A 26717-nucleotide genomic window follows, 5' to 3' on the forward strand; every position below is an offset into this window, starting at 1 on the left:
CAGTCCTGACTTCCTTTGGTGATGAACAGCAGCATGGAAGTGTAAGCCGAATAAACCCTTTCCTCCCCAACTTGCTTCTTGGTCATGATGTTGTGCAGGAATAGAAACCCTGACTAAGACAGGTGTCCAGGTGGATACAGCAAAGGTGGCTGAGGAGGGCTGGGGGTCAGCCACTCTTCAGGGGGGGTCTTAGTTTGCTTTTTGCTGTTGTGTTAAAACACTGATGAGATTCAACTTGTGGACGAGCGGGATTATCTGATGCACAGGTTATCTTATGCACCGCCTAGAGAAGCCAAGGCAGGAATTGAAAAAGATATCATGGAGGAATGCAGTGTGCTTGCTTGTTTTCCGTGGCGTGGTCAGCCTGCTTTCTCATACAACCTCGGGCCCCCGCCTAGGGGTGGCCCTGCCCACAGTGGCCTGGACCCTCCCCCATCAATCATCACTCAATAAAATGCCTCGAGGGACTTGCATATAGGCTAGTGTGATGTGGAGGTCATTCCTCAATTGAGGTCCCCACTCGCCAGATAACTGTGTCAACTTGCTCTCATGGAAGGCAAATTGGGCTAGCTGGGCTGGGCCAGTAGGGAAATGTGGCTGCAGCCTAGGGACTCAGGCCACACAGGGGTCTAACCATCTGCCATACAATTGCTACTCAAGATCTCAGTGGTGTTTTGGCGCTTTGTGGGGACTGCATATGGCCCTCCGTGGGACAGGGACACTTCACTGCAGTGGCATGCATCCTTAGGGAGCAGGGTAAGATGCTGTTCAGCCAGCTGCTGGGCTGGAAGGAGTCACACCTGACTGGGGTTTGTCTTCATGTCGGCTTGCTCTGTGGCATGCTGCTCCCTGCCCTATCACTGGTGTTCTCTGGGAAGACTATGATGTCATTATATCACTTCCCTCTCTTTCTCCACAGTCCCTCTGTCAGGGGATGTGCTGTGTGAAGGCACTGTTGTCATACTCCACCTGTTTCTCTCTGGTTACCTTGGCTTCATTTCTGTCTGCCATCTTGGATGTACCTGGCACAAGTCCTATGCCGGTGAGCTTGTCTATTGCTCTGCCTGCCAGCCTGTCCTCCCTGGTCTTGGCTTCCTTACTCTGCCCCTTCTTTAGGAGGCTCTGCCAAACAATCCCTGACACAAACCATGCTCTCCTTACTTGCTCTATATCTTAACTATTTTCCCCCTCTGTTTTCTCCCTCCTCATAACCACTGCCACTAGAACATAGGGCCCAGGAGATTTGGGGTTTTGCATTGTTTAGCCCTAGCTGCTTTGGGGTAAGGTGCATCTCAGATACAAGCTGTCTATAGAACAAATGGAAACAATATTTCCCCATGTTACAGGGTGGGAAACAGAAGCCAGTGGGTGCTTTGAAGAGCCCATGTTCATGCGCTTGGCATGTGGGAGTTGATTCCAGAATAGCTAGCGCTTATTAAGCTTTTTGCAGCACAGTGACCCTGAAGTCAGAGCCTCGTGCCCTCAGTGAAGGCATCTGTTGCTCTGAGTTTCCAAGAGTCTTCATTAAGGCACGCTCATGGGAAATATGGTCCTGATTCATTCCCCTGGGCATTTGAAGCTCTTCCTGCTGGATTCTGTTGTCACCCTTCAAATGTCCTGGCTGCCTAATTCTCCCTCCTCTGCCATGCTCACTGTCCTTCTGTGTCTTTGGGATTTTGGTACCTTATTGGTTCTGATGTTTCTACCTGTGAATGGCCAATTTAATCAGTTAATTAACTTACTTTGAGACAGGGTCTTACATTGTAGCCCAAGCTTAATTGAAACTCACTATTTACACCAAAGCAGCTCCCAACTCACAGAAATCCTCCTGCCTCGGTAGGCAGGCTGAGTCACTATCCCCAGTTCATTTTATTTATATTTCTTGGGACTCTGTGGGCTTTCTGATCATTTTGCTATTCATTTCTAAGTTTCATTGGAAGGTTCTCATCCTTACGTCTTCTGAAGTCTTCTGTAGTGTTCTTCGCCCCTCTGTGGCTCCCTCACTTTCCCACTCACTGTGTTCATGAGATTCTTAGTAACCTCTGCCACGAGCCCTTTGATTTCTCCTCACTTGGTCTAATAAGCTAATTTGCCTGTGCCCTCAACTTCTGTTTTAATAATACTTGCTTTTATTTCTAAAGGTCTGATTGCTTTTTTAAAAAAATCTGACTTATCTGGGTATTTGTTGTTGTTGTCTGTTTGTTTGTTTTGCTTTTATTTTTTCATAAGCTTGTCAACCTGATTTTATCTTTTTCTTTTCTTTAAAGCCATTAAGTGACTTTATTCAGTGGTCTGTATGCAATAATTTTAATTTCCATAGCCGTTGTGAGGTTTATTCTCAGCTTTGTCATTTCCCCTTAGTCTTCCTCATTTGCCCTGCTCTCCTGAGGATTTTAAGTAACCCTTTCCTTTCCATTTCAGACCTGCTTGCCTGAGTTCCAGATAGAGTTGGTCCCATTAGTCATATTGCTGGAAATACCAGTGACTGAACCATGAATGGCCTACTTCTCAAGCTGCACATACAATGTGAATTCTGATCCCCAAACTTCCATGAAGAGGGGTTTATGGATTCTTAAGGAGGTAGCCATTACTTCTTGTTCCAGGAGCAGAACATGACCAAGTAGTTATCCATTGTGCACTGGGGGTGTGTCTTCTCCAAGTCTTCCACTAAAGCTGTGATCCCTCAGGGATTCTAGCTCCATGGGCATCTCTGGTCTAACTCCTTCACTGTTTAGAGTCTAGATTTCATCTCCCTTCTCCAAACATCAGGCCCAAGCTCCAGGCTGGCAGAGATAATGCCCAAAGGGGCAACCCAGTTTCTGTACCTGGTACTGTGCCTGCTTTTTCAGAACTTTGGTGTGTTTTCTGTTATCTTATTTGTATTCCAGATCATCTTTACATTAAGAAACTATTTAAGAGGACTGGAAAGATGGCTCAGCAATGACTGCCCTTCCAAAGGACCCAGGTTCAAATTCCAGTACCCACACGGCAGCTCACAACTGTCTAGAATTCCAATTTCAGGGGAACCAACCTTAACGTGGACATACGTGGAGACAGAACACCAATATAAATAAAAATTTTAAAAAGAAATGATTTAAAACATTATCCAGTACCAGGAGAATTCCATCAAATGTGTAATTGGTTATATTCTTAGAAACATAAGATCTAGTGTGTGGTTCAACAAAATATTACACTTACTGATTTGTTTTGCTCTGTATAAAAACAGTCTCTGAAAGGAAACTGAAATTATGGATAAACAGTTAATATGTAAAGCATATCTATTTCTCAGCCCACTGCCAAAAAGTCAGTAGTCACCAGTCTTGGTCTGAAACCTCCCCTTCTGAATGAATGTGTCTTCTGATTTGTTCTTGGGAAGGCATTTTCCTGCCTTGCTGTAGTGAGCACCTTTCCCTGGACTCGGCTAATATGGTTCACGATTGAATCCTGTGTCCCTGTACTGGCTATTTTTGTGTCAACTTGACACAGCTGGAGTTATCACAGAGAAAGGAGCTTCAGTTGAGGAAATGCCTCCATGAGATCCAACTGTAAGGCATTTTCTCAATTAGTGATCAAGGGGGAAAGGCCCCTTGTGGGTAGGACCATCCCTGGGCTGGTAGTCTTGGGTTCTANAAGAGAGTAGGCTGAGCAAGCCAGGGGAAGCAAGCCAGTAAAGAACATCCCTCCATGGCCTCTGCACCAGCTCCTGCTTCCTGATCTGCTTGAGTTCCAGTCCTGACTTCCTTTGGTGATGAACAGCAGTATGGAAGTGTAAGCCGAATAAACCCTTTCCTCCCCAACTTGCTTCTTGGTCATGATGTTTGTGCAGGAATAGAAACCCTGACTAAGACAGTCCCCAAAGGTCCATGTGGTAAGGGTCTGGTGGCCAGGCTGGTGCTGTTGGGAGTGGGAGGAGCCTTAAGGGGTAGACCTTAGCCTTTCAGTCAGTTGACAGTCTGGAACCCTGGCCTACTTCTCTTTCCCTTTAGCTTCTGAGCTGAGAGGTAAGTGGTCTTGCTCGCCATATACCTCTTACCAAGGTATGCTTCCTTATCAGGTCAAGTCAATCATAGACTAACGTTTCTGAGGCTAGGAGCCAAAATAAGTCTTGTGAGGTAATTCCCTGGGAACCTGATATGGTAATAGAGATGCTAATCCCATTGTCTTTCTTTCTAAAAGTCACTCTAAGTGACAAGAGTGCACATTTGTGCTGTTGTGTGCCTCAGTAGAGATGGTATTTGGATAAAAGTCTACCTGACTCTGGGTCTTAGATGCTTTCTTGGGGCTTCTGGAGCCACAGTGCCCCCAGCAGAAGCTCAGAGACACGATCAAATACAAGGCGGTAATAATGGGAGACGGTACACAGAGTTTCCTGGACATGAAACCATGCTGCATGCCATCTTAGCCGTTTAGCCCTTAGCCCTACAAGGTTAAGTGGTCATCATCTTAATGTTATAGATAAGGAAAACAAGAGCTAAGAATATTCACTTGCCAACATCCTCTAAGAAGCAGAGAGTAGAGCCCAGAACCCAAGTCTCGCTCCTTCCATACCACGGCTTTCCCCTGGGAAGCTAGATGACAGCAGCACTCTGTGAAGATGCCAAGATGCTTTGCTAAACCTTCAGCAGTCCCAGCTACGGACTATAGAGAGCTGCCATGGTGATGGCAAAGTCTGAAGACCTCAGTGGAAACAGCACCCACTTGCACAAGCTGGGGACCATCAGCGTTCTATCAAGGAAGTGAGAAGGGCTCCTAAGGCCCCACCCCTTACAGAGGAACTACTGATAGCTAAAGATTGCAGGGAAAGGGAGAGAAAGCCTTGGTGCTATAGCCACTGGTACATTGCCCCTACTTAATCAAATAAACCCCAACCATGCTCATGTAGGCAGCCCTAATTGAACTCAGAGGCTTGAGCACACACACACACACACACACACACACACACACACACACACACAGTCATAAAAGTAAAAGGAAGAGAAAGGAATTTGGAGGGACAGGAAATAAAAGAGAATTAATGGAATTCTTTCCATGAAAGAACTTGTAGATACTATGAATATATGAAATTCTGAAAGAATAAATACATGTTTTAAAAAGATTATATACTTTAAAGGAAAAGAAAACAGCACCCACACTGGAGCCTAAACAGTTCAAAGCTCAATACTAAGGTGCTATGTAATTGCATGTAAGTCATGTAGCTCTTCAGAGCCTCTCTTTGTTTAATTTTTAAATCGGCGATAATTTCTTGTGGGGTCATTGTGAGATTTAACTAAGACTGTGTAAGAATACAAATATTCACCTATGTATATAACGTGACACAGCTCACCTATGATCCCAACAACTTGGGTAGCCTCACGAGGCAGGAGGTAGCTAAAGGGTCAAAGCCTGCCTTGGCTACAGAGTAAGTCTAACTCCAGATGGTGTAATGTAAGGAGACCCCATTTCAAACTCCGGTTTTAGCTTTTAAAGGGATTGGCTCCAGCTCAGTAGCAGAGATTGTGTCTGGCATACTCGAGGCCCTGTGTCCAGCCCGCAGGGCTCTGCCTGCAGAAGAACATGCAGTGCATGCTACTGCTACACATACCAGGTTTAGGCATTCTTTTCACAAACTGCTGTTAAGCAGTCACTGCGGACAGACACATACATTCCCCCTGTCTAGGCGCGCACAGTGGCGGGTATGGGCAGTGCCCAGGCTGTCCAGACATGCTGTGCTATACTTCATGAATCCATCATGAAAAATAGCTTTGCTGGCAAGGTGGAGAGGATTAGGTGAACATGAATCCTTCAGACAAACTCCTGGGCTGTATTTTTCCCTGTGCACATTAAACGCAATGACATCCATCCTGTCATTCTGACTCGTGGGGCCTGTGGGTTTTTTCAGCTAGCACGGGGATGTCAAGCATGATGTGGGTCAAATATAAACTCTGACTCAGCTTCACATGGGGATGGAGTCTGCCCAGGAAACTTCAGCTGCCTTCCTTCCCACTCTCTGGTCTTTCTTCTCTTAGGAAATCTGGTCTTTGGAGACAATTCTAACAAGAGACGATAGTTAGCCCAATGGACATTTATAGCTGCTTGGGTGTCTTTTCCAAGTTATCATGTATGTAGTACACTGTCCTTCTAGTGTTACACCAGGTACCCATCTCAGACTGACACCCAAAGATGCCTGCAGCCCCTACCAATCTACTCAGCCCTGTCTAAGCCCTGAGTTGCTCCTAGCCCAGCAACCAGAGTCCCAGTCTCACTAGAACTGCTGTTATCCTTCTGCCTCAAGCCTGGAATCCTGGCACCTAACAGAAACCCCCAGATGCAGACAATGCATGTTCGTGCCAACTGCATACTCACAGGGGTTGGCCAGTTCCATCACAGTGGCCTTCATCCTTGATGTCTGCTCGAAACTGTTTCCTACAAGGACACCCTGACTATGATCTCTACCCATCTGGCTGGGCCCTGTCAACTCTGTGCTTCCTTTTTCTATGTGGGCAGTGGGTTCAAGTTCCTGTAACTTCTTCCTATCTGAGTCCAGCTGTGAACAACTTGAGCCCCTGTGATCATGAGGCCACTCACACCTGCCTACCAGGGTTGACCAAGGCCTGGCCCTCTCTGTCTGCCCTTCCTCCTGTATTGGGTGGGAGACAACTGTGGACTCAGATAGAACCATGGTTTGTCATAGGATTTTACTTTTAAAGACTATGGTAACCTTTGGAGCCATGCTCCTTGGACCCTTAAAGTTCACATCCTGCTGGCCTGTGCTGCACCCAGAGGCCTGAGCTGCAATACGAAAGGTCTCCTATTTGTGTTTTTAATACCATATCTCTTGTAGTCTTCTTCTGTGACCATATCTTCACACAGTTAAATATCACAGTATATAATATTCATCAGCTTGCAGCTAGCCTCACATTTAACATTCTACTACAAACATTTTAGGCATCCTTGCAAGGAAGAATGTCCCTTAAGCTGCCATGTATTAAGACTGCTTCCAACTTTACCTACTCAGATGAACTCACTTATGCAAACTATTATTCTCGTCTTTGGGGATTATATCTTTAGAACAAACTCCCAGAAGTGAAGTTTCTAAGCAGGTCTCTAAGACCCTAGATCTATTACCTGGCTCCATCCAGGACCTGTATGCTGTTGAGGGATGAACTCAAAGGCTCCCACCTACAATCCTTTGTTTGAGATGAAGCTGACGACTATGATCACAATAAAATAGAGCAGCACAGGTTGCTATTAATTTCAACATTAAGAATTAGGACTATCTCACACAGAAGCATGTGGAACTGAAAGTCACGCGATTAAGCAATATTTCCAAATGACCCCAATCACTTCCTAATAATAAGAAAGTCACTGAGATTTGTATCTCTAATTATTTTTGTAGACTCTTCGCTCACAGCTATGAACTTCAAGGTGAGTCAGCAGACTGAGCAGTCAGACCTGGAGATGGGGACTCTATTTCTGAGTTTCTTATGTAGAACGTGAACCCAAGACTTCAGCAGCTCACAATTCCATTTATGCAATAAAATTTTTAAAAATGTCTATATTCTCCGTGATCCTTCCTCGATCTGTGCAGGCAGAATTAATCACTCTCCATCCCATAGCTCATTGCCCAGGCCTCATTTAACACTTACTTTGCTCTTGGTCAAATTGCAGTTCTTTGTTCAAATGTCTCTCCAAGCTGGGACTCCTGGAGGGTACAACTCTCAGGTTCTTTGACATAGCACAACCATCAGTGCTTAACTGCTGATCATAGATGTGTGGGGAAAGCTTGCCTGTTTGACAGTGTGAGCCCGAGGTTGGTGCTTTGGGGATCTAGTGTGGCAGCAAGGAGGAGGAGACCCTACCCTAACCCGGAGACTGCTCCCAGAACAACAGTGACAAAGAAGAATTTAAAATGGGAGGGCTTGGTTGTGAGATGCTCAGTGGGAAAGGGTGCTTGCCTCCAGGATTATTGGCCTGAGTTCGATCCCCAAGCCCCACATGGTGGAAGGACTAATTCCTGCAAATTGTCCTCGAACTTCTGCTTGTGTCTGTCACTTCAGAGATCCTTCTGGAATGTCTTCTGGGTTCAGGAGTGGTGACAAGTGGTGGGATGCACCTTGCTCTCTACCTTCCTGGGGTTCAGAACATCCCAATATAAAACACAGACCTTCCAATGGGTATCCATGTATAAGGGAGAGATGAGTATGCAAAGCACAGGAAGGAGATAGGGTAAAGGTGATCTTCCTCACCAGTCGGAGGTCGCCACGCTCCTTCTATTACCTTGAAGACATGCAGGGTTTTTCTCAGGCAGCTCCCAGTCTCCATTTTTCTCAGGCAACTGCCATTCTCCTGCAGCTGTTTCCATTTGGCAGCAACCTTCTGAGGATACATGATCTAGACATTTGAAATCTGCTAAATCTTACTGCAGATTTCCCTGGGGACTCTCACATATGTAGTGTCTTGTTGTAGAAAAGCCGTAACTTCTAAGTGAGCAAATACTTGAGATGTGCTACATATAATTGGGGAAAATAGCTAAGACTTAAGGACAAAGATTCATTACAAGTGGCTCAGGAGATGACCGAGGGGTCAAAGGCCCGTAGCACAAGCATTAAGCACAAGCCCTTGAGTCTGGATTCCCAGAAGCCCACATAAATACCAGGTGGGCATGAGGCAGCCAGTCTAAAATCCTGGCACTGGAAGATGGGGACGGAAGATTCACATGTGGCAAGCTAAGTATCTAGCTAGGCACAGCGGTGAGCACTGGTTTTAACTGCGAGACCTCACCTCAGTGGATAGTGGAAATGCACTCCCACACATGTGCACGTAAAACATGTAAAACCTGCACATACGCAAAATGCAAGAGATTTACTAAGGAAAAGCATTGAGTAGTGAACTCCCAGTGGTACAGCATAGCATCAGACCTTGTGGTGGTTTGAATATGCTTGGCCCATGAGAAGTGGCACTATTAGGAGGGGTGGCCTTGGTGAAGGAATTGTGTCACTGTGTAGGCCGGTTCTGAGGGCTCCTAGTGCTAAAGCTCCACCCAGTATGGAGGGAAGTCCCCTCCTGGCTGCCTGCAAAAAGAGTCTCTCTACCTGGCTGCCTTTGGATCAAGATGTAGAACTCTCAGCTCCTTCTTCAGCACCACGCCTGCCTGGATGCTGCCATGCTTCCCACCATGGATAATGGACTGAACCTCTGAACATATAAGCCAGCCCCAATTAAGTGTTGTCCTTACAGGAGTTGCCTTCATCATGGTGTCTCTTCATAGTAGTGAAACACAAACTAAGACACACCTCCTGTTCTCTCTTATAACGTGTGTGAGCAGAGGACAGTTGGTCAGAGAATAGGGGTCCCACACAGTGTCCTCTCAGGTCTCATTCAGTCTTTTATATCCAGATTAGAAAACTCGGTGGGCCTGGCCCACCACACAGAATAAGTAGTTCTTTTGAAAGATCCCACCACATGCTGATGTCACATGAACAACGGGTGCAGATCCCTCTTCCCATCCCAACATCGTTGAGGATTCATTAAAGACTGAAGTAACTAATACTGTCTGTCCTTGTCCCACTCTGTAGTAGCTTTCTCTTCTTACCTCTTCATTTGCTTCTCCATCCAGTTACTTCCTCTGACTAGTGAGAATGTTTATCATGAGCAGCAGGTAACCACGCAGCCCATTGTCCAGGAGCTGTGGTGTAAGCCTATCACCTCTCTGTCTTGTGTCTACATGTCATCACGTTGTCTTCTTTTTATGGGTCTCTGCATACCCATTTTCTCTCCTTACTAGGACACCGGTCATGACAAGGACACTGCATTAAGATCCACTTTGACTTTATTTATCCATTAAGGACTTTATTTTAACTCAGTTACCCCAATAAAGACCATATTTCCATATAAGCCCACAATATAAGTTGCAAATTAGGATTAAATCTGAATTTGGAGGCAAAGACAACATGATTCACTCACAGTATTCATTCATTCATTCTTCCAATTATAATGGAGAACAGAGATTCCAGACATCGATTTGGGTAGAGACAAATTAGATCAGCCACAGAAGACTTCATACCTGAAGGCACTGTTGCCAGACAGATCAGCTGACACAGCACAGTATAAGCCAGAGGGGTCACAGGGATGGGGAGGACTCGTGGCTCACAGAGAGTATCATGGAAAGTTTCCCAGAGGAGTAAGAGCTGCATGCCAGGCAGGTGGGAAGACAGGAATGCACAGACTCCAGGCAAAGGACCCTGCAAAAGGGAACTGATAGGGGTGCATGAGGGAAGGTGTGTTTTAGAAGTTCAGGTGATACGGATGGAGCCTAAGGCATGTGGAAGGGCAACGGGAACAGGGAAGAGGGTCCTGGCAGATACTCCCCACAGGAGCAGAGACATAGCTTGTCTCAGAACTCAGGTGCCCAAGAACATCCCCTTCTGTGTGGAACAGTCTGAAGAAACAGGAGCCAGAGAGTCCAGACATGGAAGCCCACCTACTAAGGTCAATGTCCGCATGGGAAACAAGGGCCACCAAGAGCCTCTTAAGCCCTACACGTTCTCACTTTACCGACCCTCTAATAAGTGTGCTGAATTGGCTTTCAGATACACTGAAAATTAGAAGGGAGGGGATAGGATATCACAGGCACAGGATTTGCAGAGGAGGAAGAAACAGCTTCTAGCCAGAAAACAGAAAAGTAAGAAGAAAATAATCACTCGCAAAAGTCACGCTCTTCGAAGACACTGACAGAGAGCAGTGCCAAACCAGGTTGCGGAATCATCATTCAGACACAAAGCCCCAAGATGGGTGTGGTGGCGTCCACTTGTCCTCCCAGTGCTGAGGAGATGGGTGTTAAGGATGGGATGGAGCCCAGCCTGGATTGCATGGGAAGCCTCTGAAAGAAGGGAGCAGGGAAGAGAGAAAGGGAGGAAGAATGGAAGGGAAAGGAGGGGAAGGAGAGAGTAGCAAACTCATGGAATGAATACTAATAAGTAAAGGTGCTTAGACACGTACACACAAGACCATTTAAAAACAGAAAATACAAAGGCTCTCAAAAGTCTCTAACAATCAAAGACTTACCATGATACTAAGAGCCAGTCTTGACCAAACTGAAAGTGCTCATGGATCTGCAGTTGACTGTTGGAAGGTGCTATAGAAATTGCTTAGACCCAACTGTCTTTTGAGGTCTAAAAAGAAAAAAAAATCCCAGTGTAGGGAAGGGACTTTCCCAGAACCATGGGAAATGAGAGGAACAGAGTCAAAGAGCTGGGCCCAGGTCCTCTGGACCACCCATTCTAGATCATCTGGGAATGGCAGGCTTAGAGGTAGGTCCAAAGTACAGGCTGAGAAGGTTCCAAACACTAAGCTCTAGGTCGTGCTTCATCCTCCAGTGTGAGACCCAGGGGCATATGACCATACCTGGTGTCTTAGTCAGGGTTTCTATTCCTGCACAAACATCATGACCAAGAAGCAAGTTGGGGAGGAAAGGGTTTATTCGGCTTACACTTCCATGCTGCTGTTCATCACCAAAGGAAGTCAGGACTGGAACTCAGACAGGTCAGGGAGCAGGAGCTGATACAGAGGCCATGGAGGGATGTTCTTTACTGGCTTGCCTCCCCTGGCTTGCTCAGCCTACTCTCTTATAGAACCCAAGACTACCAGCCCATGGATAGTCCCACCCACAAGGGGCCTTTCCCCCTTGATCACTAATTGAGAAAATGCCTTACAGTTGGATCTCATGGAGGCATTTCCTCAACTGAAGCTCCTTTCTCTGTGATAACTCCAGCTGTGTCAAGTTGACACAAAAATAGCCAGTACACCTGGTTTGTGTGGTTATACCCACTTGAATGGCTCTACAAACCAGGTGGGGATTGCTATGTGATACATTGGTGCCTGGGACACTAGAGAAGAAAGGAAGAGACATGTCAGGTCCTGGTTGCTAGCAATGACCGCTAGCAACATCCCAGAGTCCTTTGCTGCTAGCCCAACAGTCAATGAGATTTCCTACGAGAGACTCTGAGTGGTAAGCAAGACAGACAGGATTCTTTCCATGTGCATGCAAAGCCTCAGAGGGGGCTGGCTACATTGCCTACACAATAGAAATTTCAGATACAAAATCAGAACCACATGGTCTCTGTGCTTTGCAGACGCTGAACCTCACTCATAGCAGGTGTCCTGGGGCAGGGGTAGCAGTCGGGGGTGGAGTGGGGTGGGGTGGAACAACACTTCGCTATTTGGTTTCTGCAAATGCAATTTGGTAAGTCTCTTGCATCATGGTTTTCTCTTGTTGAGAACATCTGGTATTTAGCTCTCACTGGGGCTTATCTACGGCGAGCTTCCAAACACTTTACTATGTAACATTCTGCCACCCTGTATGTTGGCTTTAGAACCTTCCAGAGCCTTTACAGCTTTCTGTCAGCTGAGTGTGGCAGTTTAGAAAGTGGTGCTACCATCACTGTGACTGCAGATAAGAGACCAACCCCAGCCACTTTCTTTAGCACACATTTGTCCTGACCACAAAGGGCTGAGGGCTCCCGGAGAGAGTGACACTGAGCTGTCAAGACAGAAATGTTTGCGGAAAACATCTTTTCTGTCCACCCCCTTTTTCTAAAATAATACTTGCCTTATATTTCCCTTATAAATGAGCATGTTTTGGGTTACATAGGAAAGAGCCTAGACATCTTTGATTGTCTCGGATATAATGACTGTTTTGATTAACGAGGCAACTTTACAATAGGAAAAAGGCAAACCACCAAATAAAACTCTGGCTAGAGCGTCTTGGTATTTCTGAAGAATGTGTGCCAGACTTGGTTGCGATCCTGAAATAGTCACATGGGGCTGTATTTTGTAATGAGTAGGGGAGCAGGTTTTTAAACCAAAAGATAGGTCCTAATTTGTGTATGGCAGTAGGACCCTGTGTCCTCAACTCTACCCCTAGGTTCCCCTCAGCTCTACAGTTCAGCCAAAACAAGCAATTTCCTTCTGTAAGGGACATCGTCTGGTCTAGGGAAATATGGTACTGGACTCTGAGACTCACTGAAGAATCGTTCAGAACACTTCAGGTCATGTCCTCCAGGGGTGTTTGCACACACCAAGAGATGTTCAACCCTCCAGGTTTTCTTCCTGTCCCCCTCACCAGGTGACAATATCATGCTGCTTGCGATCCTCCAGTTCCCAGTCACCACGGTGTTCTCGCTGCCTTTCAGAGCAGCCTTCTGCTCAGAACACCTCTCTCTGACCCACAGGCCAAGAAAGCCTTGCTGTCACTGAGATCTAGTATGTAGTACCTCTTCTGGGTCCACAAAGTGGTGGATATCCAGTGACTTTCTTAATTATGTGCATGCTTTAGGTGGGATAAGTTTCAGGCCTTTCTGTGACCTCCTCTGACTCCCACGATGATGTTATGGGCAAGAAGTTATTTTCTTTATTTGGTAAACTAGGGATTTGAGGCTCAGAGAAATTATAAGATTTGCCCAAGATTACAGGCAGAAAACAAAATAAAGAGCCAGGATTCGAGGCTAGTTGTCTCTGCCTCCCATGGTCTTCCTACTGTGCTTTACAGACTTGGCTGAATTCCTTCCGTGTGTGTAATGTTTGATAAAGACTTCATTGAACTGTGACCGGTCAGTCGCCCATTCTGCACTCATCCGTCTCAGCCCAGACAAGCAAGCAGGAGCAGGGGAAGCTTGCCTTCCAGGGCTCGTGATGATTTGTGGCGGGTGGCGTTCCTTCTCTCTTGTTTTTCTTGTGCTTTCCACGGTGTAGGGCCCAGCAGTAAGAATCTGGGAATCTTGCCTCTGAGTTCTGTTTTCTTGGACCAGACTGACAAGTGATGGAAGTGCTTAGGGACCAGACCTGGCTGAATGAATGACTTCTGTAAACTGTCCAGATCCTGCGTTGGTGAGAGGACCAGGAGGTAAAGCCGAATCACACAGTCTACCACTGTCTCCTGCACCCTCATCTCTGCTACTTATCAGAGAAAACATAGAGCAGACACTATCTCTTTGAAGGGGTTTGAGTCCTAGAAAATATGAGCTAAATTTTAAGTAGAATTTTAATTTTAATGAAAGCTTCAGGGAGTGCTGTTTGTTTGTGTTGCTTATCTTTCATACCTGGTGATTAAGTTAAATTTATGCTTAATGGAAGAGGGTATCTCTAATCCCCAGACAGACTGAACATCTGTCTAGGACTGTGTTTCTGGAAGCTGTGAGCTGCTAGAGATGGATGCAATGAGACCAGGGCACTGCTGAATAGACACCCGAAGGTCGTGCAAGGAGGACCAGGGACATCATCATGTCTCTGCCCAGTGCTTGTGCTGAAACCAAACCAACGTTCTGAGCATCTCATCTGTCACTCCTTCAGTATCCTGCCTCCCGCTCTTTCATGTTATTCCCTGGATGGAGCTATGTAAAGGAAGTTGGGCTGCAGGGTATAGATCTGGCATTAAAGCTAGCTACTCCCAAACCCGTCCCACATCTGTCCGTGTCTGCAGTCCCAGACGCTCCCACTTGCATGCACTTTCTCAGCTGGCTCTCCCAGGTCTGGAGGGAGCAATCATTCTCCTGCTTTACATTTTGGGAAACAAAGCCTCCAAAGGCTGAAGTAGCTTGCCTCAGAAACGCAGCTTCTAAGCACCAAAGCTAGTATTGATCCAAATTCAGTCGGTTCTTGTTTTTACTCCCATAATAATGTATCAAACCACTTTGTCATGTGCTCTTGTAAATAAAGCTTCATTGGAACACAGCCAAGTATATTTAAGCATTGTCTATAGTTACATTTCACATTGCAATGGCTGTCTCTTTGCTTTGTGGCCACAATGATGTGAGTAGCTTTCTCTCTCACCACACCCTTCTTCCATAACTTTTCTGTCTTGTCACAGGTAGAAAAGCAATGTAGCTAGCCAACCACTGACTGAGACTTCTGAGATCATGAGCAAAATAAATTCTTCTTGTCTCTTCAACTATTCTATTACCGTGACAAGCTCATGACTAACACACCATCCCCACAGTGGCTCCATCATACAAGGGACCTGGGACAGAATGTGTGACTTATTCCCTCTCTAACACGTCAATCTCCCTGTAAACGATCCCTTCCTCTCAGTCACAGAGCAGATGGCTGCTGGCAGAAGCATAGGATGGGCTGCACCACACATGAGACTAAATGTTCACACACCACAGTGAAGTGAAAAACACAAAAGGTGTGTGTGTGTGTGTGCTCATGCACGCTCACTGGTGTGAACATATGGAGATCATGCCTTTATGAAACCATGCTGACAATATTAAGTTCAATCATGTGAAATCGCAGACATTTTGACACATGGAAGTCCCAATTTCACATTTAATTGGTGATAATTGGTATTTAGGAATTATCATTACATGGAGACATAAAATGTTGGCAACTTTCTTCATGTTAGCTCCTGTGTGTGTGTGTGTGTGTGTGTGTGCATGCACGCACGAGTATGGATGTGTGCATATTTACTTATCTTCTATAAGCAACAGCTGGCCCCAAACACCCTCATAAATTTTGGCAGTAGCGATCAAAATTTAAAATCACCTATTCTTTGACCTAATAATCTTTTTTTCTAGGGATCCAGCCTGCAGGTGGATAGGCAGCAGGGTCTTCCTGGCAGCGTGAACAAAATGTGAGACAGTGGAACTTACTGATGTTCCCATAATCAGGGGGTTGATTATGAAGAGAATGAGAGGTCCTCAGACTCCAATGGCAAGCAGCAAAGGGCAGCTGTGGATCTGCTCAGGTGGAGACATGCCCTCACTGTCCTGGAGAACATCAAGCTCAAGTCTGAGAATGACAGACATATCGTTCAGTAAAGAGTGGGCTCCTGCGTGTCTCTGAAGGTTTAAGGACTGAAATAAAGGGCTTGGAAGCAGCAAGCAAGTAGAGAACAGTGGGCATTCATGGGGAAGACTTATGGGCTGGGTCGACTTATACAGTGATGCTCAGGTGATGGAGTTCCTGCCTGGCTGAGGTGGCCCAGAGGCTGACACAACATCCACCAGGTAGCCCACACACTTACAATCCCAGTGCCAGGGGCTTTGAAGCTCTAGGACAGGAACAAGTTAGAGAACAGCCTGGAACATGAGACCCATCTCAAAACAAAACAACTTTAGTGGATAAATCATTTGCATTATTGGTGATGGAGAAGCCTTCTACTTTTACAATATTTTCAAATAAAGCAGTAAATGAAGGCAGCTTTGGTAAGCAGAGGGTAACTAGGCACAGCATAACCAACAAGCAAAATTCATATTGGTCCTGGGATTCTGACCAGGTGTTCAGAGCAGGTGTTCTCTAAGCTGAGCCTTAGAAGAGTTGGGGAAAGAGCACAGAAGCATGGTACCCCCTCTCCAAAGGGACCCTGAGCATATTAGAGCCCTCAGGATGGCTAACACGTTAGGGTTTGGTTTGCAGCTTGTGACAGTCGGGTGGTTGTAAAAATTCTTATAGAACCAGATTTTCAGTTAAGATTCATATTACTTTATTCAAACAAAAGCACTTCGCTCCACCCACTACCCCAGCATCATCTCTTACTTGGAGACTGAGGAGGACTTCACATTAAGGCTAGGGAGCTAGAGAGTGGCTGTAGACATGACCGATAGTTCACTCTGATCCCTTTCCTTTGCCTGGCAGAACTCAAATTCATCCAGGTTCCATTCCATGAGAGGCTGGCTCCAGCCCAGACTTGCTCAGGAACAGGTTGCTGTGGGTCCAGTCTTATTGGCAATACTAACTTATGGTTGGGACTGTGACTCAAATCTGGATAGTGTGATGTGTTGGAAAACCTACTAAGGTGTCTTTGCTCTTTTTATTTTTATTTTTTAAATGAGAAAAGGTCTCATGTAATCCAGGGTGCACTTGAACGAGTGATGCCCCTGCTCCTGCCTCCTAAGTGCTGGGATTACGAGTGTACACCAGTACCATATCTGATTCCATCTTCACTCTTTAAGGATAGCATTTTTAAAAATACTAATTATTTTGTTACTTTTTAAAAATAAAAATCACTTTATCATAAAGAACATATAAAAAAGAAAGAAAGAGAGAGAGCTAGTTAGAAGGGCTTTTGGGCCTAAGACAAAGAACAAAGGCTGTAAAGTCATCCCAGGAACCAACTAGCCATAAAGATAGGGAAGACATACAAGAATGTCCGGACTAGCCTGGCTCCTCCTTATCTCCTGCCCTTCTGACATGGGTTAAATGTTAACCAGATGCTCTGCTGTTACCTCGATCTGCACATACAGTTTGCTGATGTTTAAACTGTCCAATTGTGTGAAGCCGCGCCAATTCTTCCCCTACCCCCACTCTTTTCCTATATAAACTCCTAACTTTTGAGCCTCATGGTTGACACCTCTGTCTCCTGCATGAGATATGTGTTGGCCTGGAGCTCCATCATTAAACTACCTCGTGTGTTTGCATTAAGACGGTCTCTCGTGATTCTTTGGGTGCACGCTCTCCCGTGACTCGGGTGGGGTTATTCCCACGGAGGTCTTTCACTTCAACACTTGTGTGTCCCTAACCTTCACTTCCCCCTTCCTTATCATTCAATATCACCCTTCCTCAGTCCCCCGTCTATGTGTTATACTGCATCCATTTGCTTACATTTACACGTGTACACATCATCTGAGAGAGGACATGTGATTCCTTTTTTCTTTCTGAGGTTTGGTGACTTCACTTAATATTACTCATTGGGAGTGTTTAATATTAACATAGTTGACTTATACACGCATATCTATTCAAACGGGCATTTTCCATGGCACGCCATAAGTTAACTTTAACCACAATAAACACAGCTCCCTTTAAAACCCAGGAAGGTTGACAGACATGAGACATCAATGTGCTTAGTGAAGCTGGACTGTGTGTCAGTGTCTTCACAATGGTCAACTTTCTGTTGTGTGCACCTACTTACTCTATCAGAGAGAGGAGAGAGAGAGAGAGAGATCATCATATGACCTAGAACAGGAACACAAATTAAGGATAAAAGTTAATATAAGCTCTCTCTCTCTCTCTCTCTCTCTCTCTCTGTGTGTGTGTGTGTGTCTGTCTGTCTCTGTCTCTGTCTATCTGTCTCTCTCTCTCTCAAGACAGGATTTCTCTGTGTAGGCCTGGGTATCCTAGAACTCATTCTGTAGCGGCTCAGCTTGGGGATGGACCTGGCTGCATTTCTTCTCTTCCTTATCTTGGGCTCCCAAACAACAGAAAACAATAGCCAGATGCTGAAAGAAGCTGAAGTCATCAGTGCCAGCATGTGGCAACACTCACAGGTGAAAGACGAATGAACGGCTACTAAACTCCCCAGTACTGATGGACATCACCACATATGACTGGGGGCCAGAAACCAAGGAGCATGGTGGGCACCGCACAAAGGCGTTTGCATACGAAGCTCAAAAACCAGGTGAAATAACCTATGGGGGTAGGACTCAGGAGAGCAGCTGCTATCAAGGAGGAGGAGGAGGAGGAGGAGGAGGCATCGACGTGCACCGGGGGACACTTGTAGACCTTTGAGATACTCGAAATGTTATGCACCTCGTCCTCAGTCTGGCCACCCTGTGACAGCTTGCCGGGCAGTGCATCTATTGCTTGGGTGCCTTCCTCTGTGAATGGGTGTCCAATCAAAATGCAAATCCAATTAAACTGACATAGTTTACAAAGCTGAGGCTAAAAGATAGAGAAAAGGGGGCTCACTTAATTACAGAATTAAGTGTCCACCATCTTTGTAGTTTCTAACAAGATCAGCACTGAGCAACTTCAAAGATGACAATGAGAATTTGAAACGCCTTAAAACATTGATTAAAAAAAAAAAAGAAGCATACATTTTCTTTGTAAGAAAGCACTTGAAGTGTTTTACACACAGAGCTGTATGATAGATGACAGGTGACAGAGGCGATAAATAAAGCAGCGGTAGATGGCAAAAAGCAGATGGTGAACAAGTGATAAGGGGTGGGGGGATGGGCGGCATAAAATGCTTGGGATAAGGGATAAGGAAGTGGTGAGGGGGAGGAGGAGGAGGAAGGCTGGGGATGGCCGGAGTACACAGAAGACCAATGTGTGACGGGTATGCACTGTTACTAGGCAGCACACAAACCTGGCTCCAGGCTTCTGGAAAAGCCAAAGGAAGAGGAAAGAGTCGAGTTGGTCTCCGGGTCTCCAGATACCACAACTCTGAAGACAGCAGCTGCTCACAAAGTTCAGCTTCTCACAACTGAGAGAAGCGAAGAGACTTGGGCCGAGACAGTGCATGCTGTTCCGCCAGATGTCTGCTGTAGCATGCTAACATAGGCACTAACCAGGACAGCAATGATGATGACCCCGAGCGAGTTGGCACACTATGTACCAGGGACTGTGCTTAGATTCCTTACAGGGAGGAGTGAGTTTAAAATCTGTGCTTCTTACAGGACTCCTGTTGTTGGGGGCCCTGCCCCAGAGCAAAGGCAAGAAGCCAGTAGCTTAATGACACATAAGAGCAAGGCTCGGACAAGTTGCCTCTATCCCATGATGTCAAGCTGGTGAACCCTGTATCCTCCCAGGAAATCAGAGTGGATATCACCAGGCAGCTTGTCTGTCTTCCAAATGTATAATTAATTAATTTTTTTAGGTAGTCATGCAAACCAAATGTAGAATCGATATCCTTTTCTGAAGGAGTGGTATCTAACTGAATTTGTACCTTCAGTCTAAAGAAGATAGCCAAGGTAATACATGAACAGGTCAGGATTTCCCACTAGAAACCCTCAAGTCTGCTCTGAGCACAGACCCATAGACACGACAGAGGCTCCCAAATGTACACCACCCAGTATGGCCTTGGCCATTGCACCCTGCTGTGTGACAGCAATCCCAGAATGACCATTGATGTCAGTGGTGGCAAGGGCAGAGACCCAGCTGTCGCCCACGGCAGCCCAGGGGTTCCTTTAATCTTTTAGGGACTTTGACTCAGGTGAACCAACTTCTTGGCTCTGATGCAGAAAAGAATTTCAGAACAAACCGGCATAAAGCAGAGTTGGAGTTTATGAAATACATGGATTTATATATATGTGTGTGCACGGGGGTTAAGAAAGAGAAACATTTGGGAACTAAGACTTGCCAGAGAACATGGGTTTCTCAAAGGAGAGCAACAATTGACTCTCAGCAGTAGACCTAATGTTATTTTCGTGGCTCTTGGGTGACATCCCAAGGGGTGCTACAAAACTCCTTTTCCTACCCTCCCCCCAGCTCTCCCTGACTCCCTGTAAAATAACTGAGATCTGAAGCTGGCTCCAGAGGCTCCCTGGACAGGGCTTACAATCTAAGAAGATAAGCAGGAGCTATTGGCTTGCATGGGGTGGCTAGGATGAGTCCTCTTACTGTAAATTGCTACCTGGTGAGATCTCCACAGGTTACTACCACAGAGGAAGAAGGCCTTCAGAAAATGCCTACTGGTTGTTCTGGAATGCTTGACGGGAGGCTTCAGCCAGACTCCAAGATGAGGGGCTGTGCCCCATAATTTTCCCTGTCCCCTTATCCTGCCTCAGCAGGAGAGGGATTCCTCACACAGAAGGCGTCCTTACTTCTGTGGTCCCCTCTGCCTAGGAAGTGGAGGAAGGCCACATGCTGACCCACAGACACTGAGTGTGTCCTTAAGCTTCACAACTGCTGTGACATCTGCCCACACATCTCTACTAACCTTTCATTAATTATACTAATCTGTGTTAACAGAAGGGTTTACCAGAGGATAAATTAAGAGGGGCTAATTTGTTGTGAGGCCTTCAAGTATTACAGGCTCATAGGGGAGGAAGGCTCCAGCTGGTGGTGGGGGTGGGGGTGGAGAGGTCACTTAAGATATGCTGTTCCTTTCAGCGAGGGAAGTTTAATTCCCTGTGTGCCACTTTCTTCTTTTCCTTGAATCCACAAATGTGGATTTCATGCCTTTTTTTTTTCCTGTACCAGGAACTATTTTTAGTCCAGAGGTGTGATGAGGTCCAAAGGGTACTTGTTAATCTGCTTAGTTTGAAGGGAGGAGGAGGGTCACAGAGGTTCGACACCAGCAGACCTGGGAGCTCGCTAAGATTTGTTTTACAAAAGAGCTCACTAAGGGGGGTCTTCTAAGTAACACCCCCTCTCCCGTTCACCTTTCAGTCACCTCTGGACAGACTTACACAGCCTTTTAGAAGCACAGCTGTTGCGTAAATTAAACTTCAGTAATCCCCACCCCCCAGCTACCAAGTCCCCCTCAGGAGCTACTCTGGCACCTGCTGATTTATTTGTGTGCTTTTTTCCCAGCACCTTGAGAATTTCAACTTTAGAACCACAAGCTATGAGTCAGTTAGGGAGCAGAGGGGGAGAGAGGACCCAGGATGGGAAAAGAGTGGAAGCCCTGCAGAGGGGGCCATCGGCGGCCTGTGGAAGTGGAGCAGAGGTGGCCTGAACTTGGGCTGATTGAACTGGCTATGGTGGCCTCCTCTGCTGGGAGAGGAAGAGCGGAGAACTGTATAGAAGATGCTGTCAGGGCGCTCAGGGAGCCAGCTGGGTTAAAGAGGTAACATCTTCCAGGTTAGCAAATCTGGCTGTCAGCCAGCCCTGGGCTTCAGCTGCTAGAGTTTGAGGAACTGAACCTTCCGGCTTGAGCCTGCCCAGGAAGCACAACTGGGGAGCTCTGCGGAAGAACCTACTGGTAACCCTTAGGCTCCTCCAGCTAGTGTTTCTGCCCTCAGGACTTGATCCCTCTTAGGTTTCGCTTGACTGAGAGTCTTTAAAAGGTAAAGGTAAAGTAAGCATGTGGCTCTGCCACAACTGCAGGTGTGTCTGTATGTATTTATGCTGGCCACCACTCCCTGGGGCCTGCTCACTGCCTTCAAAGCCACTGCATTCTCTTTCTTGAAGATTTATTTTATTTTTACTGATGTGTTTATGTGTGCTGGTGCCCATGGACCCCAGAAGAGGGCGCTGGATCCCTGGCCTGGAGTTACAGGGATGTGTGAGTGTCAGACGGTGCTGGGAACTGAGCTAAGTTCTTTGCAAGAGCATCGAGTGCTCTTAACAGCCAAGCCTCTCTCTAGTCTCCTCCACTCCACTGAGTTTTCAATGCCACATGTCTTACTAGAGTCCTTGGGGGGAATTTTTTGGGGGTGAGGTTATCAACTTTGTGAAATCAACTTTAGGCAGCTTTGGACGGCAGCCACCTTAGGAGCAAGCTGGCCTTGGGCTAAAGGCTCCTGAGTGACTAAAGGACCCCGACTGACTTTCCAGTTGTTCTGAGCCCTTCCTTCTTGCTCCCTGGCTGTATATGTTTATCAAACCTCAAAATACTAAGTGTGGGACTGGAGAGATGGGTCAGTGGGAACTAGCGATTGATATACAAGTGTGAGGACCCCAGTTCAAATCCCCTGCACCCATATGAAAAATGAGCACGGCTGCACGTGCTTTCGGTGACCCCAGTGCTGGGGGCTTGGGGGACAGAGATAGGAGGACTGATGGTGCTCGGCCATCAGCAGCCTGGCTCCAGGTTCAGTGACAGATCCTGGCTCAAAGGAATAATACAGAGAGTCAAAGCAGGCACCCAACATCCTATTCTGCTCTCCTCGTAAACACCCATGCTCACACAAATGCTAAGGGTTAATGGACAAGGGATATAAACCTCTATGTTCCAAATCCTACAAAGTGAAACAGGAGAAACAAACATAAAAGTCCACACGGAACCATGGCCAGCCTCGTATAGTCAAAGACCCACACACTTTTACATTAGCTGACACACACTAAATCGACAACTAATTTACACAGAGCATCCACGCTCCAGGACCAGACAGTCCTAGTTGATGGCAACCATGGTAACCAGCAGCTACAGCTCTTTGCAGGCGCAGGGTAGCACTGGCACCGGGAGCTTTGGAGACACCCACCCACCTTCTTGATTCAGTAATCCCATAGCTCTGCTCTACTTAGAGAGGAGCATAATTGAGCCCTTCAGAGGCATCTAACAATGGGGATAAATTACTGTTTGACAGAGCCTGTGGATGCTTTCCGGTTACTGACGCTGAGGTGTACGGTAGAGCGATGTGGGATGACATTTGTGCCCTGAAGCCTTCGAAGGCCAGCAGAATTACAATAGCCTGTGCACTGGGAGAGAGTGCTGAAGGCCCATTTACAGGTGGGAAAGGTGAACATTAGCAGAAACCTTTTATATTTTCTAAAATTTGTTTGTTTGTTTGTTTGTTTTTAGCATTACATCATAATTAAAGCAGAACAAACTACTTTTCCAGTTTATTCCCAAACTACAAAAGGAATCTTGCCCCAACAGGTGAAGTCAGAGTTCTCTAAGATGTGCTTAGGTTTGGGCTATTACCCAGCTGGGAGGATGCTGGCTTAACATGCGTGAAGCCCTGGGTTCTAGTCTCAGCGCCATATAAGTCAGGTATGGTGATACACACGTGTAATCCCAGCCCTCAGGAAGTAGAGGCAGAAGGATCAGAAATTCAAGGTTTTCTTCAGCTATGTAACAAGATCAAAACTGGCTTGGTCTACATAAGCCTCCATCTAAAAAAAACAAAAAAAAACAAAAAAACCTCTAACTGGGTATTGTTGTTCCAGGTGCATTTTGATGGCCCCAAAGGTGCGCAGCATCACATGCTTCCTGTCATAGGTGTAGAAACTGAGGTTTTATCAAAATACAGCTTCAGTCTGCTCCTAAGGTCTCACGGGGTCACCCAGGTCCCAAGCATGCCTCCGAGCTTCCTGACCGATGCTATGCCACCTCTCTGGTCTCTCAGAGAAATGCTTGAGCTTTCATTCAAAAGACTGACATTCAGGTGGTTGCTAGTGAAGGTACTGGCTCGCCGCACAGTTTGTACACACTCGCCCCCAGACTTAGGCACTTAGTAAACCGTGGTAACAGGGAACTTGAGGCAAGCTCATGTTTCTTTTCCACCCCAAGGCCACGTTGCCCTGCAAAGTGATTGGGTGAGTGCAGCTGGGCTTTGCCTTCGGATCTGGAGGCCTACCTGTCTCCTGCTAGCCAGGCTGGTTTGCAAATGCAAGTGAAGATTTAGGAGATGCTAAGAGGGAGCCTTGTGGTAGAGAGCCCTCTGCAGAGTCGCCAGGGTGAAAGGGTCAGGTGAGAGTTCCGAGGCTGGAAATGAAGCAGAGGCAGGCAGGCAGGGGTGGAAAAGCTCTTGTGGAGCCCTGGTGACAAATGGGGAGGTCAGAGGGAAACTGGGCACTTCCAGAGAGAGGAGAGAGAAACCAGAGCCAGGCAATTTCCTGCAGAAACACCTGTGGGGATAATCGTTTGATTGTTTGGGGTTTTTCCCTTCTTTTTTTAAACCTGAGGAAAACTGTTGAGTCATCTACTTTTATCATCCAAGATTTATTCCAGAGATTTCCTCTGGCTTGTGAGAGACATCTTATGTCCCCGTCACAGCCAATTGTCGTAAGGGAATGAAAGCTCCCCAAAGTGTCCACAAGCAGGTTAGGGTACAGGGGGTTCTATGTGGTGAATTGCAAAAATATTGATTTTTGTTTCTTCGCAGTTTGAATCTGACTGTATGGCCTTATGGGAATTTTCTCTCATGGCCGTGAAGCTCCAGGAGGGGAGGGCCAGGATGCCTGCCTTACTCTTCATTTCTCTCTGAATGGCTCTTTTTATAGACCTCTAATACTGCCAGCAGGATCTCAGGTCACTTTTCCTCTGGGCCATTTCTGACAGGAAGTCTGAGGTGCAAGACAAATGGAAGGAGTGTGTGTCCCCCACCCAGTGCTGAAGTTAGGGACTCGGGTACTAATACCCCAGCAAAGGTGACTGACAATGCTGTGACATGGGTACTACCACACCTCCTCAGAGCCTACAAATGACCTCAGGCTAGATGACCGAGTCCTCTGCTTGCCCGACCACTGTGGCTTGGCAGTCTTCAGGCTGTGCTTAGCCACGTACCCTCCCCCACCCCCTGTTCTCTAGATCCATCAGGCCTGTGGGTAACTCCCGACCTTTCTCCTGCTGTCTCCTGTTCTGGGTAATATGCCCTTTCTTCTCTTTCTCTTACACATACCTAGTCTTCAAATATATGGGTCTCTTCTTCAGGGCAACCTTCAGACACTCCGAGGGTTCCTTCCCAGGTTCCCCATGACAGGCCTCCATGTCAACTCTTAATCACTTTGCTTGTAGCCAGAACGCAACCTTTGAATCTTGCTGTTCACAGAGCCTAATCCAGAGCCTGGACAGGATCGTGGTGTGGATGGACAGATGAATAGATAGACGGACAGATGGACAGATGGCCCCATTGTCCTACTCCCACGTAGCTCTTTGATCAAGAGCAGCAATGGGGCTGAGGGGGAGAGCCTTAATCTCAGGATGAAAGGCGCAGGCTGCTCTTTAGAAGATAAAGCATTCTTTTTTTTTTCCTTTCTCACTTGTGTGAAAGATCCTGTCCCATCAATCTCTCCCAGGTGCTGTGTTCTTCTCACAAAGATCCCAGTTTACCTGTGTGAGGGCTCCGGGGTTACCCATCTCTTGAGAGGTGTTTGAATCTTTGGCGCTAGATGAGGATCCTGACACACACTTTGAAGTTCCTCTTCATAGGCGCCTGCCAGGAAGCAGCCATGGGTTTTATATGTGAAGAGTCCTGGCTTCTCGGGAGCCCTGGTTTGGGGCTCAGGGCCAGGAGTGTCCCTGGGAAGGCATTGTTCTGTGTTGCTCATAATAGCACCCAGCAGACAAGGCAGGAGCACCCATGCAGGAGCACCCATGCAGGAGCACTACAGCTCCCTCCACTGGGCTTGCTGATGGCTGGTACTCATATTCATTTAGAATCTGAAAGCAGCTCCTTTCTCCTTTTGTTCCACGCCACATGGTTTAACTTAGGGTTGATTCATGTTCATTAATTCCTTTGTTCCCTAAGATGTTCGGGTAAGGCACTGCAGCCTTCTGAAATGGGGCTCTTAGCATCCCTGTAGCACCAGCCGTGGGTGGGGGTGATCTGAGGTTGCTGCCAATCTCCCAGGGAGTTGGTGGCGGAGTGTGACTGTAAGCTAAGCCTCTCCCAGCAAGCAGAGCTCCTTTCTTCTCTCCCCAAGGCAGCCACTGTGCTGCCTCAGTAGCTCTTTCTCCTCAAGGCTGAAGCAAGAGCCCTGGGTTCAGAGAAGCCTGGCTGTGAGCCTCCTGACTCAGCTGTGTGTAGTCAGCTATGAGGGAGAGTCACAGCCTGAGCTGACACACTGTTATCTCCCTCATTCCCCTAGAAATCCAATGGAGCCTGCAGAGTCTGGCTGCAGGTTGCTCAGGAGAGCAGGGATGCTGGATCTCCTTTGTGAGACACTCCTCCCCTTGTAAGGCTTTGCTCTCACGGTATGCTCACCTCCCAAGGGTCTACCTCCTAATACCATTCACTACTTTGGAGACTTTTAGGTTCATTAGCTATTGCTGTGATAAAAAATATCCTAACAAAAAAATGTAAGGGGGGAGGTGTTTATTCCTGCTCATGGTTCAAGACTGCAGTCCATCGTGGTAGGGCAGTCACAGTGGCAGAGACTGAAGGAACTGTCCACACTGAACCTATAATCAGGAATAGGAGTGTACACACACACTTATACTCTGGTGTATTTTTCAACTCCCACTTAATTTGGGATCCCTTGCTTAGAGGATGGCACCAACCACAGTGGTCACGTCTTACCACCTCAGTCAGCATACTCAAAGTATGTGCCTGCAGGCCAACCTACTCTGGACAATCAGTCACCAAGTTTCCCCACTCAGGAAGTTCTAGATTGTGTCAAGTTGACAGAGCTAATGG

The 26717-nt window shown here is 46.7% G+C and overlaps 1 protein-coding gene and 1 long non-coding RNA gene across 3 annotated transcripts in view; one reads left to right on the plus strand and one right to left on the minus strand.

The window, feature by feature from the left end:
• LOC110290089 overlaps positions 1–3274 on the plus strand; it is a 7213-nt gene extending 3939 nt beyond the window's left edge. The window contains exons 2-3 of the long non-coding RNA XR_002377398.1: positions 2422–2580; positions 2889–3274. This is a non-coding gene — a long non-coding RNA (uncharacterized LOC110290089). The remainder of the gene's footprint in view (positions 1–2421; positions 2581–2888) is intronic.
• Ttll11 (tubulin tyrosine ligase like 11) overlaps positions 1–26717 on the minus strand; it is a 233650-nt gene that overhangs the window by 73115 nt on the left and 133818 nt on the right. The window lies entirely within an intron of this gene.

Source organism: Mus caroli, chromosome 2, assembly GCF_900094665.2.
Source record: "Mus caroli chromosome 2, CAROLI_EIJ_v1.1, whole genome shotgun sequence".
Taxonomy (NCBI): Eukaryota; Metazoa; Chordata; class Mammalia; order Rodentia; family Muridae; genus Mus; species Mus caroli.